At 33.7% G+C, this 18,748-nt stretch overlaps 1 protein-coding gene across 2 annotated transcripts in view; it reads left to right on the top strand.

Annotated features, from left to right (window-relative positions):
- LOC137236626 (uncharacterized protein DDB_G0288805) overlaps positions 1-18,748 on the top strand; it is a 95,155-nt gene that overhangs the window by 42,647 nt on the left and 33,760 nt on the right. The window contains exon 1 of one of the 2 annotated variants that reach the window (XM_067759472.1): positions 8,210-8,333. The exons of the other annotated variant lie outside the window; for it this stretch is intronic. The gene's annotated coding sequence lies outside the window, so the exon portion shown is untranslated. Of the gene's footprint in view, positions 1-8,209; positions 8,334-18,748 lie in introns of those variants that run through there. 2 annotated transcript variants of the gene reach the window in all.

Here is an 18,748-nt window from a genome sequence, read left to right as displayed (position 1 = left end):
CAGAAGCTCTTCCCCTAAAACACCAACAGGTAGTATACTTGTACTAATTATATCAGCACAATGCAGAAGCAGTTTATGCAATGTTGATGGCATAGGGTACCAAGGATAGAGATTTACATATTTCTGAGCAGCAGAGTCACAAATGCGTTGGAATTTCATAGGATCTACTGGAAGATAAATTGAAATCGCGATCGAAATTGTCTTTATCTCTTTCAATAACTCAAAGTCAATTCCAAGACATTGACTTAGTATGTCTAGATTTTCAAAAGCTTTCCGGGCAGTGTTACCGTCAATGGTATTTCCAGTACCTTCTGCTTTTGGCTTATCCAAAGTAAGTCCTAATTTAGATCTAAACTTTTCCTGGATGTGTTTCTTTCTTTCAGCAAATATTGATTTTTGATCAGAGGTACGTATTTGCCATATCTTAAGATATGAGATTTTAAAAAAACAGCCGAAAACGTTAATCCACGCATGTAAGGGTCTAATTCCATAGACAAGGGATTTTGGGTTCGGTAAAAAAACTCCTTTTAGCTTATTCGAAAGATCGTTAAATAATTTGGGTGTGGCATGACAGATATGACAAATATGTCCTTTGCATACTTTTAGTACCCGTAATGATATTGAGCACCTTGTCATCTATTAGAGTCAGGAACAAAGAGAAATGTATTGAAATTTTCCGATCATCATCCACAGCAGCCTGAAAACTTTCTAACTTGTCGATTTGATCCTCTATATTCAACTTTTGCCTTAGGATGACTTCCGCTGATTCAGAAACATTTTCCAAAGATATAGGTCGACAAAATCTGGCTGATTGTGGTGATCTGTTATTCCACAAAATATTATTTACGGTTAACATTCGTTGTGGAATGAGCGTAGTTGCAAACCAATTTTGGTCAGTTGGCTTCGAAAGGTTTTCATCAGGAATTGATTTATAATGTTGTTTACAAGCTGAATGACCAGAACTGCCATCAAATCCCCATGAACATATTAAAACAGCAGTCGATTCCATAGCGCCGTTTGCAATCATATCATGTATAATATTCTTCTGCAATTCAACAATTCTCTTTGCTGTGTGGTTTAACAAAGCTTGTAGTGACACCTCAATTCTGTTCTCAGAAATAGAGATGTATTCTTTAGATGGTCTACATTGAGACTTCATTTCCCTCACATCATTATATGGTGGCTAGATATCGGCACCACTTGATTTGGATTCTAAACGCATATTTGTGTATACGATCTTAGTAAGATTATTGTTCAACAAAAAGGCTAAAGCTTCTTCAGTGGTTTTTGCTTGGATTGAACTTTCAAACAATTTTCGAACTTTTCTTGTTTGCTCAATATTTTTTAAAACAAAACTTATCTGAATAAAAATCTTTGTTTCCACTTCTACTTGCTGACTGGCGACATGCTATTAACAACGATTCTGGGCTATGTTTTTGATGCGAGTTAATTTTTGAAACTTCACGTCGTTTAAATCGAGAAGATTTGTCATCAAATTTAAGACTCGGACGGCCAGGGCGAGGGCGAGAACCCTGTTCTTGTATTACATAATCTTCAATTTCCAGTTCAGGGATATTAAAATTGGAATTCAACCATTCTGCACGCTTTTGTTCGAATCGAGATTTTATTCTACATTCAGCGCTATATTTCACATTCCGCTTACCATTTAGAGAGTTAATTGATAGTTTCAGTCTAGAAAGAAACTTATTGTCCACTTTGGAAATATCTATATTTTTTTTTCTGAAAAATATAGTTCATGACTAAATTAATATCTTTTAAATCATCTAACTGCTGAAGAATTTCCCTTTTAGTAAATTCTGCCATATTTACGTAAATGTACTTAATCGAAAGAAACAAAATCACGAATATTTAAAAAAATATGATAAAAAAGCTGAGTTCAATGAAATGCATACTTGATATTAATTTAAATATTACGGCAATTCGGTAAACTAAAAGTTGACCATCAATTTTCGACAAACCCACGGCAATAATGTATTTCAAGGAAATAATGAATGTGAATTTGAATCGACTCGACCAAAATTGCTCAGACGGGAGTAGCGCCAGTTAAAAAAAAAAAAAATTTACAAAAATGAGCAAACATGAGCAAGATCATCGTAAAGTATATTAAATGTAGAATATATTTTATGTTAAGCGTTTGTGATAGGAGGTGGTACGTAGGAGTACAGGCAAACGATATGGAGCACGCCTCATAAAAAATGAACATTTTAATCAATAAAATACGCTAAAATTTATAAATAGGGACTTCTTTAAATCGCTTTTTACTATTTTTTATCGTAATGAACAGTGTTAATAAGAAAAAGAAGAGAAACGTTAAATATTTACTATTTTATACTAGGTTCAAACACACACCAAATTGGCAATTTATACTATTTGGGCAATTTATTACGCAATTTGTCATATAATAAATTGTAATAATAAATTGCCAATTTAAAAAAAATTGCGTAATAAATTGTTTCAAACTACAAATGCAACATTGTAAAGTGTGTTTATTGAGTATATTTAAACGTCACTTACGCATGGCTGAACTATATGGTTGGCTCATCTCATCAGCTGATTTTATGTCTTTCATTTCACTGGAGTAGGGATTGTCAAATGAAGATGGCAAACTCAAAATGACACCAAAACATTGAACACATTTTCTTACAACACACAAAAATTTCAAAGTTTTAGGTTTTCATTCCATTTCATTCGCCTAATACCAACACGCACATTTTGACAGTCTGAACAAAGGTATGCTCTTGCTGTAGAGATGAGCTAACCAGCTATCAAATTACTATTGTGTAAGCTAAATCGAGTTGTATGAACAGCACTCAATTCAGATCGAAATTTTCTCAATTTATTTTTCTGTTTGAACATAGTATTAGGCAATGAAAAATTCAGTTTCAATATACACCCCACCTGTAAATTTTAAATCCAACGCTCTTAATCAGATTGAAGTTGTGACCTTAATAATTAAGCAATTGCTATAATATTTTACGAACAGTTGCCTTAGTTATTATATATTTTGGCTAATAACACGAAAAATTAAAATTCCAACATGGACTTTTGACCCTTCCTGGCCCACTGTGCAAACTGGTAAAATAATTTGATATTTTGGTAAATACTAAACACCATTACAAATAGGCAGATGTTTCTGTGCCATGTAATATGTGGTAACGGTGGATTTTACAGATGCAGTCGTTCTCTCTTTGCTCATGAAGTTTTTAAAAAGCATTGTAACGATATTTATGGTGGTGATTTTAATATACATATTTTTTCACTGCGTTGCCACCCAACGGATTTTAATATAAAAAATGGCAGATTGGATTTGCTTGGGTCTCGTGCCAAAAGTACTTTTGTAGCATACATTCAAACTTAATTCATAAACAATTCAAAACCAGTTTTGCGTGATCCTTTTTTATTTAAAATCCACCTTAAATCAAATTCATCTGTGATTTGATTCCTCAGCCAAATCAGAGATACTTCTTATTTATAATTTGATTGTACTTGGGATTTGATTCCTTTACCAAATCAAATATACTTTTTATTGACGTTATGACCACTTCAAATGGCCATAAGTTTAGTTGAAACATTGCACACGTATCAAGGACCGATGACAGGCCAATTGACTTCGGGGCCCTTCAAAATTTGGTGTAGTGACCATTTAGGAAATTTTGTTTGACCATGTGACCATTTCGGTAAAAAGACCATAACCAAATTTTTACTGAAGTGAGTGAATTAAAGCAAACAAGCTCGGTAGGATCAATTTTACTTTCATTTGCAACAGCGTTTTTACTCGATTTCCCATTGGAATCAAATAAAAATGTCGTGAAATTAGCGCTGCGGAATTTTTTATCCCAAATTATCTTTAGGCTCAAACATTAATCAGTAGTCGAGGTCCTTCACGTACAAACAAACGGGCGACGTCTGGACGTTTTCGAAAACATGGAAATCTACAAAATACATCAAACTAAAAAGATAAAAATAAATAATAGTTAAAAACAAGTAAAGGTGTCTAAGAACGGGTGTAACCGAACATTATATACTCAGCGTGAGCTTCAATTGTACATTTCATTTCAGATAATTTACTTTTCTACATAAAACTTGGCACCGCCCGTTAAAAAAAAATGTCCCCCCATTTCCTCTTACAATAAAACTTGATAAGTGAAATATCATTGATTCAAAACTATTTTTTGCTAAGTTATAGCTTATTATTCCAGTCTAGGACCCTTTTAAACTTGTTTTATATCTATGTTACCGTGGTCTTTAATCGATCCCGTCCATTTTTACTAGAAATATTCCCTGCTATAAGGAAAATATGTGTACACAATTTCATTACGATATGTTAATTTTACTTCGAGTTATGGCTCCCGAAACATAGAAAATTGCTTAGTCATAAAAGGGGCGGTGCCACACCAATTTTAAAACATTTGAAGTTTTTCCTATTTATTGTTATAAATCCACTTGGGAAATGAAATACCATTGATATAAAGATCTTTTTTGCAAAGATATAGCCTATTTTATTCGTCCACGACCCTTTTAAAAATCTTTTATATAAAAACGGGCGTGGTCCTTAACCGATTTCGTTAATTTTTCTTCAAAGCATTCCTTATAGTAAAGGCAACCTCTCCGCCGAATTTTTTACGATAGGTTTAACGATTTTTGGTTTATGATTAATAATACTTGTAAAATTGATTTTATCACAAGTGGGCGGTCCAATGCCCATTTTTTAAATTTTTTTCCAATTTTTATCAAGAGTCTCAATATCAGTCCACATGTCAAATTTCAACATTCTAGGTTTATTATTTACTAAATAATCAGGTTTTTTGTGTTTTCCAAAATGTTATATGTATAAAAAGTGGGCGTGGTTATCATCCGATCTCGCTCATTTTCAATACCAATCTATTCTGGGTCCAGATAAGCTCGTGTACCAAATTTGGTGAAGATATCTTAATATTTACTCAAGTTATCGTGTTAACGGACAGACGGACAGACGGACGGACGGACATGGGTCAATCAAATTTTTTTCGATTCTGATGATTTTGATATATGGAAGTCTATATCTATCTCGATTCATTTATACCTGTACAACCAACCGTTATTCAATCAAAGTTAATATACTCTGTGTGCAAAGCACGCTGAGTATAAAAACTACGCTTTTATAGCTAACCGAACTAAACATTAGAAAATAATTTCTAATCACAAATATTTTATGTTACATTAGCAGAAGATGGAATAATTTACCATGAATAATTTATTCAAAATAAAATGACCTATAATGACGTTTAAATTATTAACAGAATAATCAAATTCAGAGTAAAAAGCGTGAAAATTATATGAATCGCAAATACAAATATTTACTTCTTTCACCAAAAACTTTATTACATAAAGATATCTGTACTAAATAAGTTACACTAATGTTGATATTGAATGATTTAATATGTGTATAAAAGAAATATCTGAAGCATAGTTGGTAATAGTAATTTTAAAAAAAAGTATCGATACCGTTACTCATATTAAATACTCCGATCAAAGTATCGTTGCTAGCACTCATACTCAGTAAAAAGTAACAAGTGAGTACTTGGGAAGTTTTATCAAAAGTGAAACAACTTTTTTTTAAATGACATCTTATGTTTTGAATTTAGTGGAAAACAATTACGGAAGTTAAAGTTTGGACGAAACCGAATTGTGTGCTCTTACATATATTTTAAGGAAACGTCATGAACATTAAATGATTTAAACGATTTTTGATCGACTTATGGCATTTAAAAAGGTATTATTAAGTCAGAAAAAAGTTTCTCTAAAACGGGTCGCCCCTCGGCCAGGGTTTCGCAAGCACGCCGAGCATATTTCTACAATGAAAGCTTCCCAGTGAAAATGCCGTCAGGAACCGGCATGAAATATGCAGGCCTAGGCCTCTGAATTTGTAAGGAAAATAACAAGTAGCACGACGCAAATAGTAAGAGAAGCTCGGTCTAGATCTCAGACTAAATATTTTCTTAATGACACCAAACGATTTTTGGAGAAATGAACTTTAATAGAAGGGGATTATAACGGTTTTCCTTTTTGTTTAACTTGTGTACTTTGTACTACCATATATCTACTGGAAGTATTGTTACGTACCAAATATATATGTATGTCGGTACATTCAACTACGGTGTTAGAATCTACTTTGCATATTTGGTATTACTTCATTGAATTAAATTTGTAACATAGTATGTGGTGAAAGGCACATGTGATCTTTCTTTTTTTTACTGGGATATTATTTTGCTAGAAGCAAGCTAAAATAATATTGCTCTATCGAATGTGGCCCTGAGCAATGTGTCAAAGTGAGTTTTATGATGAAAAGTACTTGTTGAATCGTAAATAATTATTTTTGACGGACTTTTTAAGTAACATAATAATTATCAAACAATTTATTTTATAAAAGTCCCAACATAATAATTATGGGTGAAATTCATTTTATTTAAGACTTTAAAATGTTTCATTGCGAAACTGAATATGCACAATTCTGCGGCTGCATTGAAAGGCGTTCAAACAAAGTTCGTTGCAAGTATTTTCAACTTTTTCCATAACATAGCAAATCTTTTGGAGTTATATCAACATAAATAGCATATTCTAGTTTAGTATTAGTGTTTATGCGATACCTCAAGCGGTTCAGTGGTTATCGACCAAATTTTAACCACAAAAAGCTAAGAGGTATCAGGACAATATGAGTATAAAGTAGAGAAGATCATCGGGACTTTGATATGGGTCCTTTGTTTTTGCGAAATCTACTGGCCCAACGGATATCGACCAAAGTTTGGACCATAGAAACCTAATAGGTATTGGTACAATATGGGTATTAAACTAGAGAAAATCATCAGTGCATCGATATTGGTTCGCGATGTTGGCGAAAGCTAAAAGGTACAATATGAATATCTACTAGAGAAGATCACCAGGGCTTCCATATGGGTTCGTGATTTTCACAAGAAGGTGAAAGGTATTAGTACAATATGCGTTTCACACGAAAGATCATCGGGGGTCTTATTATGTAACTCATTTGGAAAGAGATTTGTTTTGGATTTGAAAAAAGGTGTTAGTGATTTGACAGCTTTGGAATCACATTTTTTTGGAAGCGATTTCTCGAGAACGGTTGAAAATATAGTAATGAAGTTTGGTGTGCATCTTCGATATTATAATAAGTACACCTTTAACCAAAAACAATAAAAACCGGTTGATAATGACACCCAGTTTCTTAAATTTAGGTGTGCGATAAGGTATGCGTGGGCTTAGTAGGCGTTTCCTCGCCAATTTCTCAAAATTTTAGTTCATGCCGGAACAGATCAAACTTAAATAAGATATGGTAAATTTAATTACAATAACTATATTCAAATGAAAGTTATTGCAAAAATACACGTGGGTTTGAGCCTTCGGACGGAAGGGCGAATATATGGATGAGCATTGTTTATCTTAAATTTATATCGGTTGACTTAAATCGGTAGAGGCGATGAACAAATCGGTTAAGGATACCGCGAAAACTGGAAGACGCTACCAAAAAAATAGGAGCTGCCGATTTTAAATTTATATAGCCAAAACAAATGTGACATACACACATTCCAATGGACGCTCGAGTTGGATTTGGATAATAGTTACAACAAATTAAACTATTATTGTCCATCTTACTCTCCTACTTTGGCTTCGAATCTATAAGTCACAAACTATTTCTTCAAATATTCAAGGAAGAAAACTCGTAGTCTAGTCCGTGGGTTTCCGAATCACTGCTACAGGATACCATAAGTCAGATTCCAACTCGAAATCTGTGGCTTTAAACTCTGATTCTTTCCAGCTGTATGAAGTGTTCAGAGATTTTTGATACCCGAAAAGAAGACAATCTCATTTACACAGCCCAAAGTTTAACATAATTATTATCAATATATGAGAGGAATAGGCAGACCAAAGCAGTTCTTTAATTAAATGTGACAATATTGAAGTAATACACGCATACACACAAATGATGGTTTTGTATGATTTTGATAGGTAGTTTTGGGAGGAAACAAATTCTCTATGGCAACACCATACTGCGTTAGAAGTATAAATATATATACAAAATTTGTACCTCGTGCAGACGAAGAAGCATTCGTCCATATGTGCAGCTCACTTTAATTATAATGCAGAAAAGACACGAGACAGCTACCACGAAAATTGGTCTGTTCAGTCGTTGGAGTCAGTTGGTTTAGTTAAGTTCATAAAAGTGTTGGCAAGATGTTGGGTTGTACTACAGAACTGAAAAGGATAATCAATAAGTTTTGTCTAGCCAATTTTACTTTGCTTAAAAACAAAATAATACTATGGTAAATATTTATGTATATATGTATGTAAATTCTTATTATAAAACGCTTTTTAATGATTAAATACAAGTGCTTTTGGAATAAGTGGATATATAGACCACACCTACCGGTGTGCATACTAAAAATGTGAAAAATTATTTACATACATACATCTTCATATAAAATGGCTTGAAACAAGGGTGGCTAAATGTGAATATGTATGAAAAAACCGAAGATTTTGCATGAGTTATGAACGAATTTAACTGTTTTTTTTTCAATTACATATTTGCATATTTGAATGGCTAGGCACATTTCAGCGGAGCCGGCATGGTGCTGTTAGAAGTCTGGCCGGTGCCCTCCTCCCCCCTGTGGAGTACACTTTTACAGGTCCGATCAATAACGCTGCCAAATTGGTTTTTGTTTTTGCTATTCTTGATGCACCGACGCTGTATTACATAAAAAAACAGCGGGGCGCGCACAGTGTAAAGATTGATGCTTTTACGTGAAAAATCGAAATGTTTTAAATTTTTATTTACCTCTACGCAGTATTTATTAAACTTTCCGAAAATTTAATAACTTATTCTTGTTGGTAACGTTTTACAAGACGGTGCACCACCTAATTTTTATCAAAAATTATCAAGGGTGGTATCAAAAGATGCGTCTCGACCTCCGTATTAGAACAATTAGGACTGTGATATAAACTGCAAGATTTAATAATTTAGGTGTAAAGTTTTAATGTTAAAAGTATATAATTATGTACAATATGGAATTTTTTTGTCGCAGACGAAAAAGCCTAATTATCGTTAAAGGTTACAATGAACTTATAGTGTTATATTTCTTTACAGTCAATTTATTTTTTACTTTTTAGTTAATTTTATTAACAAATAATAAAAGCTTATTTTTAAAAAAGTTTTTTTCTTTAATTTAATTTTTTACTTTTTAGTTCGTTTTATTAACAAGTAATAGAAGCTTGTTCTTAGAAAAGCTTTTTTCTTAAATTTAATTTAAATATGATTTTTTTTTTAATTTTTAGTAGGGTAAAGTATTGTTTAAATTAGTTTTGTAATCTTTACTTAGTTATTTGTAACGTGTCTCATGCTATCCATATTTCTGTTAATGCATCAACATTATAAGATTTCTTCGAAGTCAACTTTGAACAGTCAAGTTCTTCTATTCGAGTGTTAACTAACTTAAAATCATATTTTATTGTGACTTTGCCTATGTCGCGTTCAGTTTACAACTACTCATTGCAGATCTCTGCTCTGTTCCATCACCAAAAATCTGTAAAACAAAATCAAGTGCGCAGAAAAGTATGCAACATTTAGTGATAACAGCCTAACTTCTACGTTTGTTGCATACACAAACAAAGCGAAGTTACCTGCGTTGTTGAAGACAGGCTTTTATTCCCTTGTGAATACAAATCTTTACCGATAACTCTGTTATCGATTAATTTATCGAATTATCGCAAAACAATATTGCATTGTCATCGGAGTTATACATGTATGCAAAATTTCAGCTCAATCGGACACCGGGAAGTGTATCAAATTTAACTTGCAAGATTTGATTACAGAAAACAGCCAAGTGAAAGTAAATAAAAGCTTATAATAAACGGCTCTGCAGATATACAACAGCAAAAACCGTATTTTATTTTTTCAATTCTGTATAGCAAATCTACAACGGTGAACACAAAACAAAATATGCAAAGAAAAAATCAAAAATGAAAAAAGTTGTTCACGATTCGTAGCTTTCATTTGCTATAGCAACGTTTCCCACATCAAATACACAAAATTCTGAACTCCTCTTGTGAGTTTTTTTAATGGTTTTTCTATCACAAATGTCTCGATTGGTACACAATTCGTTTAATTTGGATGAGCCGTTTCTTGGTTATGGGGCCGGACTTTGTTCTGTCCTTAGAAAATAAAAGTCCGGATTTTACTTTTATTTTCAAACTTATACAATAAAAGTACGGGTTTAATAATTTCTTTCGGACTAAAAACTAAAAGTCCGGAAAAATTGATTTTTGAAGGATGGCACCAATGACCACTTATTGATTTCCATTAGGTTGTATGTTTGGATCAGCTGTTTCATATGGATATCGATATGGCAAGTTTGCCAGGCCCTTTATCGACTAAAGGGCCCATTACTCATACTTAGCATAGACTTGACTTGACTTGAGAACTGTCACTTACAGTTCTGTTAAATGAACATTGCATGTTACTGATTACTCAAAACTTAGCAACACTTAACTTGACTTAGAAGTCTGTTGAATTTTGATTTTCTATGTAAGTTCTAAGTGACGTTTATATTTTGAGATGCCATTTGTTTGTTTCCATTTCATCTTGACATTTTGTCATACAAATTGATATTTATTTTTATTTCATTTATTAATTTTTACACTCATAAATTAATTGTAGTACTCAAAATTAATTTTGTTTAAAAACCACCACTTTTTGTAGCAAATATTTCACAATAAAATGACAGCTGATTATGATGCCAGATTGTATGCGCTAAGTGGAGTATAATCGTGGCTAAGTTGTCAAGTTTACGCCAAGTCAAGTCTATGCTAAGAATCAGTAATGGGCGCTTAAGAGTCAGTTATGTGACATGGCGGTATCACAGTTATGAAAGGCGGTTGACCCTAAATGTCCAGCGGGTCAGTTTGTCGCAGTTTTTGATGTAAGTAATTTTGACCTTATGAAAACAAAGTATAAGAAGGATGTTGCAGGAAGAAAATTCGGAACAAGTGCAGTATACGGACAATGCTGATATAAAAAAACGAAAAACTGAGATCGATAGGTATTAATAAAAGAAACATAACGATATATTTTTTTGTTGGGCAAACAACAACAACAAAAGTTATTAAAGGTCAAAGTTCATAATAAGCTTTTTTTAAATCTAAATTACTTCTAAAGTATTGAACCGATTATCAACGTCGTTGGATAGGTATTTTCAATACCTTTTATTTGATGTATATCTTAAGTATGTAACTGCAAAGAATTTCCTGAGATAATATAATTTTTTAAAAAACATATCAATATTTTTAAAAAACTAAATTTTTTTTAAATTTAATTGCTGTATTAAATATATGAAAATATAGTTTGGTAGATGGGAAATAATTTAAGCTTTCATTTAAAATTATATATAATATCGTTAGTCCCATCAATGCAATACCAACTGTCCTGTTCCTGGTATACCAAAACTTAATTTTGGGCAAATTAACAGTAATTCTGCGCAGAATATCTGGTATTTGTTTCCTTTATGTGCAGAACACCTTTCCGAGTTGGCGGCCTTTGGCCGCCCTTATTTAGATAACCCTGGGCTACGCCATGCCAAGTCCGGGTGGTTGTCTGAACCGTGGCAACATGCCACGGTACGCACTATTTTGCGCGTTTTTAGGTACAGCCTAATGAAATTACCACAACCATGTTTTGAAATTGGCAATAAGGCCATACTGACTTTATTTCCATTAGCAATTGGAAATAAGGCCATATGGCTTTATTTCTCAAACTGATTGGAAATAAAGCCGTATGGCGTTATTGCGTATGGCTTTATTGCACCCCACCGTCATCAACAGTATTTCTGCGCAGAATACTTTCATACATACATAGCCCCTTAAAAAATAAGTATTTATTTTGTAACTTACGTTTAAATCACGCCGATCATCATCTTCATCTTCCTCCTCTACAAGTCGTGGGTTGCATGGGTTGTAAAGGTTCCCAGCCATTTTAAAAAATGTTGTTAAAGGGTCAATATTAGTAGCCTTGCAATGCCGCAAAAAATAAATTTTGCCAAATAGCCGCAAAAGAATTGCTTTTTGCGGTGGAATTGGGGCATAAAGACCTTGGCATGCCTCCATAACCCTTCGATCGTATTTGTATGCTGGCCAGTTTCGGGGTCTTTAAAGTTGAGCGAGTGGTTCACTTTAAAATGTACATAACCCTCATCCTGTAAGCAATCATATGCCTATAAACGATATACATAAATGTATATTTATAAATGAATGAAATATATAATTATCAAATCAACGAACCTTCCAGAAATCGGACACAAATATGCTACCGGGTAAAATCCATTCTTTTATGATTTGCAGCAAAGTATCTTTGTCCCTTTTCTCCACAGGTACCATAAAACATCGGTTAGTTCCCCTCTCCACCCCACCGAACACCCATTGCCCTTCTACACGATGACCGCGGTGGTACTTCCGACGACCAAACTTACTTTCGTCGATTTCAACAATCACCCCGTCCCCGCCAATCTTAGTCTTATTTATGATCATACCATCAAACACCACCTCGCGACAAAAGCTGCTCCAATCGAACGCCGTATGTTTTGCTATCGTGAGCTCATCCATAATGAAATCGAGGGTAGTGTTTTTAATCCATAAATACGCGAAAGCTACCATTTTGAAAATGGGAAGGTTTGATTTATCGAAAAATGTATTCTTTCTTAACGAGACTTTAACGTTACATCTACGTTTGCCCTTGCCCTTCTTGAGAGCACAACACCTAAATAATTTTAAAAATTAACTTGTTACATACACATAATCACATGCTAGCATATATAAGCTAACCTCCAAGAGTAACCGTCACCGCTATCAGCATTTTCAATTAACTTGAGAACATGGCCTGCACTACACAAATACTCGCCCTCGCTGGGAATCAATCCCCACTCTTGCAGTGTATGCAGGGCTGACTCTCTTATGGGACCACTTTCACAGCACTCAAATATTTGATAAATTTGCAACAACTTTATATTTGCCATAATAATTTGCACTTGTATTTAACAGTTTAAATTAACACTTTTCAATAAATTGATATAACGGTTATTTTCCAAACATCTGTTAAGGTCCAGCTAATCTTCCAACCAACCTTATAGAAATCAATTAAATCGATTAATGGCGCCTTACCATAACGAATACATTTATTTCAATAAAATTGTTGGTTAACGCTATAGAAAATTAATTTAAGCTTTAAATATCAACGTATTAACGAAATATACATACACATACATAAATATGTACAAATAAATATGCGTAATTTACATAGTAAATATAGCACTTTTAAACATCGAATTTTTTAAGTATTTTACGAGATAGGAATACAAACAGCATATCAAATGAAAGGTAATTTTACTACCTATACAAAAAAAAAATCGGTTCGATACTTAAAGAGAAATTTAGATTTAAAAAAATGCTTCATATGAACTTTGACCCTTAATAACTCCTGTTATTGTCATTTGCCCACAAAAAAAATTGTGTAGTTATACTCACCTTGACCATGTCTATCAATCCTCATACTTCTTTTTTTGATTTTGGAATTGTCCGTATACTGCACTTAAGCCGAAAATTCACCTAAAATTTTTAGCAAATTTTTTAAGAATTTTTTTGATTCATATTTTCGATGATTAAAAAACATTAATAAGTTGGATAATAAAAACTATGTAAACCAAATTCGAAAATATTTTCTAAAAAATATGAAGATTTAGAAAACTTTGTGAGCATGAAGTTCTCAGCCAAACCTTCAGAGTTGGCAAACAATAAAAGTAGCACAATACAAATTGCAGTAGAAACTCAGCCTTAATATCCTGGGAAGTATATCACACCAAATTTGTATTACTTAACGTATTTTTTATTTATCACAATCGCCTGCGCCATTTTTCCGAGACTGCTTCCTTTTATCATTATTTCAATACATTGCGAACAGTCTGTTCAGAGGGTGAAAAAATGTACGAGTATGTATATGTAGTTAGGCAAGATATGAATATGTGTATTCACCCCCTATGTCACAGAACAATGACGAGTTTACAGTGAAATCGTCAGGTTGAACTCGAAACTAAGCCGTTTTTCTAAATAAAGTTCCATCCATGTCATTACTGCTTAGTTCAGGGGCGGTAAATATGATTCGAAGCCGTTTGGCAGATTATTATAAGTAAACTCTCTCTTGTCATATTCATAAAATTATAAAACCACCTTCCATTATCATGTATTATATATTTGAGGTGTTGGTTCGTTGTTGTGTTGCCTTCGACGAATTTGTATAAGGGATGCTATTTTAATAACAAATTTTTTTGCGCTAACCCGGTTGGTTGGTCAATGACCCTGCTGAAGGTAGTGTTGCAGGATTTTGTTTGCTACTGGCACAGGCTGATTAGCTTCTGCGATTTTCTTCCTTGATCTGCTAGTCCCCTGTGTTTCGTCATTTCTAGTCTGAACCATTTTGTGTAGTGATCTTATAGGTATAGGTATCCGCAGACGTATCGATTTTTGAGAGGCAACTGTCACATCCTCCGAAATAAAGATAACCTATAAGCTGCAATATCACTGTTAAAGTTTTTCTGGCGGAAGTAGTAGCCGTAATCAAAGTAGTAGAAACACTGGAAGAAAACAGTTTAAATTAAAGCCGCGTTATGGGTATTCTGATTGGCCTCTGCCTTTTGGCGTCACATGCTTTTGAATAAGACCTCGTCAGTGATGGCAGCTGTAGGAAGTGCGGGTTACAGAAGAAAACGAACGAGCATGTTCTTTGCTCGTGTTCGTCAGGCTAATGCTCCAGCTATTATAACAGACATACATACATATGCAGCTATTAGATCCAGAAGCAGTAAGTAGGTGATGTTCTGGACAGTTTCTAGTTTTTGCCAAGTGCACGGAGTTATTTTATAATATTATGCGTGTTTTTTGACGGGTTCTTCAGTTTGGTCCTCGAGCAAACTTCTGGATACATTTAGTATATGTGAGGTTGTCAGGGGCCGACCAATTCAACCAAACCTACCCTTGCTAACTTCGTAATTTCTATAAATGCTATGAAGTGGTATTCTGCAGACTAATATGTATCTACAAGAACTCCTCCTAACATAGTTTTGTGTGGTGAGTCTGATTGGTTCAAGGCATTTCATTATTCTACCGCGTGCTAAAAGTGAAAAATGAAGTTGACTAATCACTCTTTTCGCTGTGCAGCTTCCTGCACTTAATTTATTTGTATCGAAAAATTGTATGAAAGTTGGCGATTGAAGTTTTGTAGTTGTACCAAATCCTGGGGTTGTTAGACAACGCGTTACAACAACCCCAACATAACGCATTACGTCTTTATATATTTTGTGAAGCCTGAATATGTGCATCACGTTGATAAGCATTATTTCTTTCAACAAACCCTTATTATTTAGCTCGCTTCAGGGGTTGAAGATAAGTATACACATACGTTATGGAAAACCGAGCTGCGGCTCGTTTCACAAAACATACAAGTAAACTTATTGTGGTAGGAAAATTTCGTCAGAACAAACACACTTGTTTTACAAGATTTGTATTTCTGTGAAACGGGCTCTGAACTGTTAATACCTGGCAACAATTTGTTTTATTCAAAACCATATGTATTTGTGTATATCATAAATACAAAATGTTCTGGTTGAGCATGTTGCCAAAATATTTCAATTTAAAATTTTACTAGCATACCTCGCAGACGTTGCCTTGACTTCATTTATAAAATGGTCGTTCCTTCCCTTCTTCGTTCACTTTCTCTGTTCCTCTCTATCTTCCATCTCGATTCCCTCGCCTACTCTCGCTCACTCCTACTCCCAGCCTCTCACTTTTCTCCTACTTCTTTTCCGCTTCCTTTCCTAAATTGTATACCTGTACCTCTCTGTGTTCCTCAATATATCTTCTCCCTCACGTCTCTTCATTTATATCTCGTCTTTTTTCTAAAATAAAGTATTTTATGTCCAGGTCAAACTTATTATTTTATCAGCATATTTTAAGACAATTGCAAGAAGTTTTATTCTTCAGCCCTCTTCTCTCCCACTTCCTTCAACGCTACATCTTTTCGCCCTTTCTTTCCCGTTCCCCCTCTACATTTCCCCTTTACCACGCCTCCTCTCTTTCCCTTCTCCTTCTCCTCCACTTCCCGCAAAGAAAAGTATCCCAAATGGTCAATTGATTGGTCAAAAGGTTTATGACCCACCTACTGGAAAAAATATCCCCGAAAGAACCAATGACAAAAGAAACCTTACTTACTTAATTGGCGCTTTACCGTTTAAACGGTTATGGTCGTTCAACCAAGCTCGCCAATCGCTTCAGCGGAGTGGGGGACGCCCTCTTTCTCTGCTTCCATAGGCGGGTTCCGATAGAAACACTTTCTTAACCGGAACGTCATCTTTCATTCGCATAACATGGCCTAGCCAGCGTAGGAGATGCGTTATAATTCGCTGGACTATGTTGATTTCTGCGTAAAGCTCGTACAACTCATCATTAAATCTTCTTCGGTACTCGCCATCGCCAACGCGTAGAGGTCCATAAATTTTTCGAAAAACGTTTCTCTCGAACTCCCAGAGTGGCTTCATCTGATGTTGTCATGGTACATGCTTCTGCACCATATAGCAGGACGGGTACTATAAGTGACTTGTAGAGCATGATTTTCGTTTGCCGAGAGAGGACTTTACTTTTCAATTTCTTACCTACTCCAAAGTAGCATTTATTGGCAAGATTGATTCTTCGCTGGATTTCAGAGCTGATGTTGCTAGTGTTGATGCTGGTTCCCAAATAAACGAAGTCTTACTATTTCGAAATTATGGCTGCCAACAGTAGCGTGGCTGCCAAGGCGCGTATGCGCTGACTCTTTGCTCGATGACAGCAGGTACTTCCTTTTATCCTCATTCACCATCAAACCCATCTTTACCGCATCCTTTTCCAGTTTGGAGTAAGCAGAACTAACAGCGCGGGTGTTTAGGCCGATTATATCAATGTTATCAGCATATGCCAGTAATTGCACGCTTTTAGAGAATATTGTTCCAGATCGGTTACACCCAGAAAAAAAATCGTGTTGAATCAACACTTTTTTAACACTTTTTGTGTGTAAAATTCTTCAAACCGAAGCATAGTGTAATCCTCGTGTTAAAAGTGTACTTAAAGTGCTTATTCAGCACTATGGAAAGTGTTGATTGAACACTAAAATTTGGTTAATTCAATATGATATTTAACACGGTGGTTACTGTTAAATTAACAGGAATTATTGTAAAAAGTGTTAATTCAACATTAACTTAAAGTGTGTATTTAACACTATGAAAAGTGTTGATTTTACACAAAAATATTGTTGATTTTACATGATATTTAACATGATACCTATGGTTAAACTAACAGGAATTAATGTTGAATTAACACTGCATGATCGTGTTAAAACAACAGTGAATCCTGTTAAGTTTAACACTATCCCCTGTTGTTTTACCCTTAAGTAAAAGTCTTGTTTTAAAGTTGACTCCAAAGTGGTTGTATTTATTAAACACATGCGATATACATACATTTTTAACTTAAATCTTGTGATAAATGAAATTAGTTCAGCGTTCTTATATTAGTATACTTATGTAATCAGACTTGAGAAAAATCTTATGCGAATAATGCCCGCTATATATAATATATAGTAATAATAATAATTAAAATAATACATTTTGGCCAACCATTTTAATAATACTTTACTTCTTTTAACAAACTTTTTAATGCTCTTTAAGGCGTCTTGTTTTACTAACATATTTTACGGATTTTTTAAATAATATGTATATACTTAAATAAGTTTTACAATTTTTTTTTTTAATTTTTATTAGTCCAGGCATATTAGGCGAAAATTAATGAATGGTGGAACTCTTTCGGACCATAGCTTTCTTTGGCTTATGGAATTCTCCCACTAATGAACATGAAACGTTGAAAAAATAAACCAAAAATTTCCAGAGCATACTTTGCTGCAGTCATTTAAAGTGCATTTTTTTGGCGTTTTTTTTATTATTTCGAGAAGTAACTTTCTTTATAAAAAATATGAATATAAAACTTGTTCCTATACATACATATGGGACAAATCATGTTTTTAAAATGTTGTATTCATTTCAAAAACTTTTCAAACGTATAACCTTTTTCTTATTTCGTAAAATATGTATGTATGTGCATTTAGGGGTGGAGAATATATGTCCCCACTATTTATAATAAAAAAATTGGGTGATTTTTCCCCCAATATATATGCTTGAATATGTGGACTAAAACTTATATTATATTTTGAACATATGAAGAAAAGTTTTTGTAAAGGGCAACAAATAGCAATATCTTCAATTTCAAATAAAGTACAAGTTGCTCGTTGTGTAACAAAAAAGAAATTTCTCTTGAATTCTAAGCCTTTGTAAGTTATTTTGGAATAGAATTGATATTTCTGTAACTCATATTTAATTTGAAAATCCGTAGTATATTTTGATACGTTACTAGAAGGTAGGAGAAATTTAACATTTGAAATTAAATCTGGTTGAAAAAATATTTCGTTTTTTAAATTGTAAGCATATTTTAAGGAGGCTTTTATGGAAAGACTCCAAGGCACATTTATTCTAGAATTCATTGAATTTGCATAAGTCTTGAAAATTTTGTGAACTGCTTCAAATCTGTTTTTTAATGGCCCACATTTTTTTATTGATGTAAC

Source organism: Eurosta solidaginis, chromosome 1 (genome assembly GCF_040869045.1).
Source record: "Eurosta solidaginis isolate ZX-2024a chromosome 1, ASM4086904v1, whole genome shotgun sequence".
Classification (NCBI taxonomy): Eukaryota; Metazoa; Arthropoda; class Insecta; order Diptera; family Tephritidae; genus Eurosta; species Eurosta solidaginis.
Note: the sequence above shows the minus strand (reverse complement) of the source record. Positions and strands in the feature narration are given on the sequence as shown.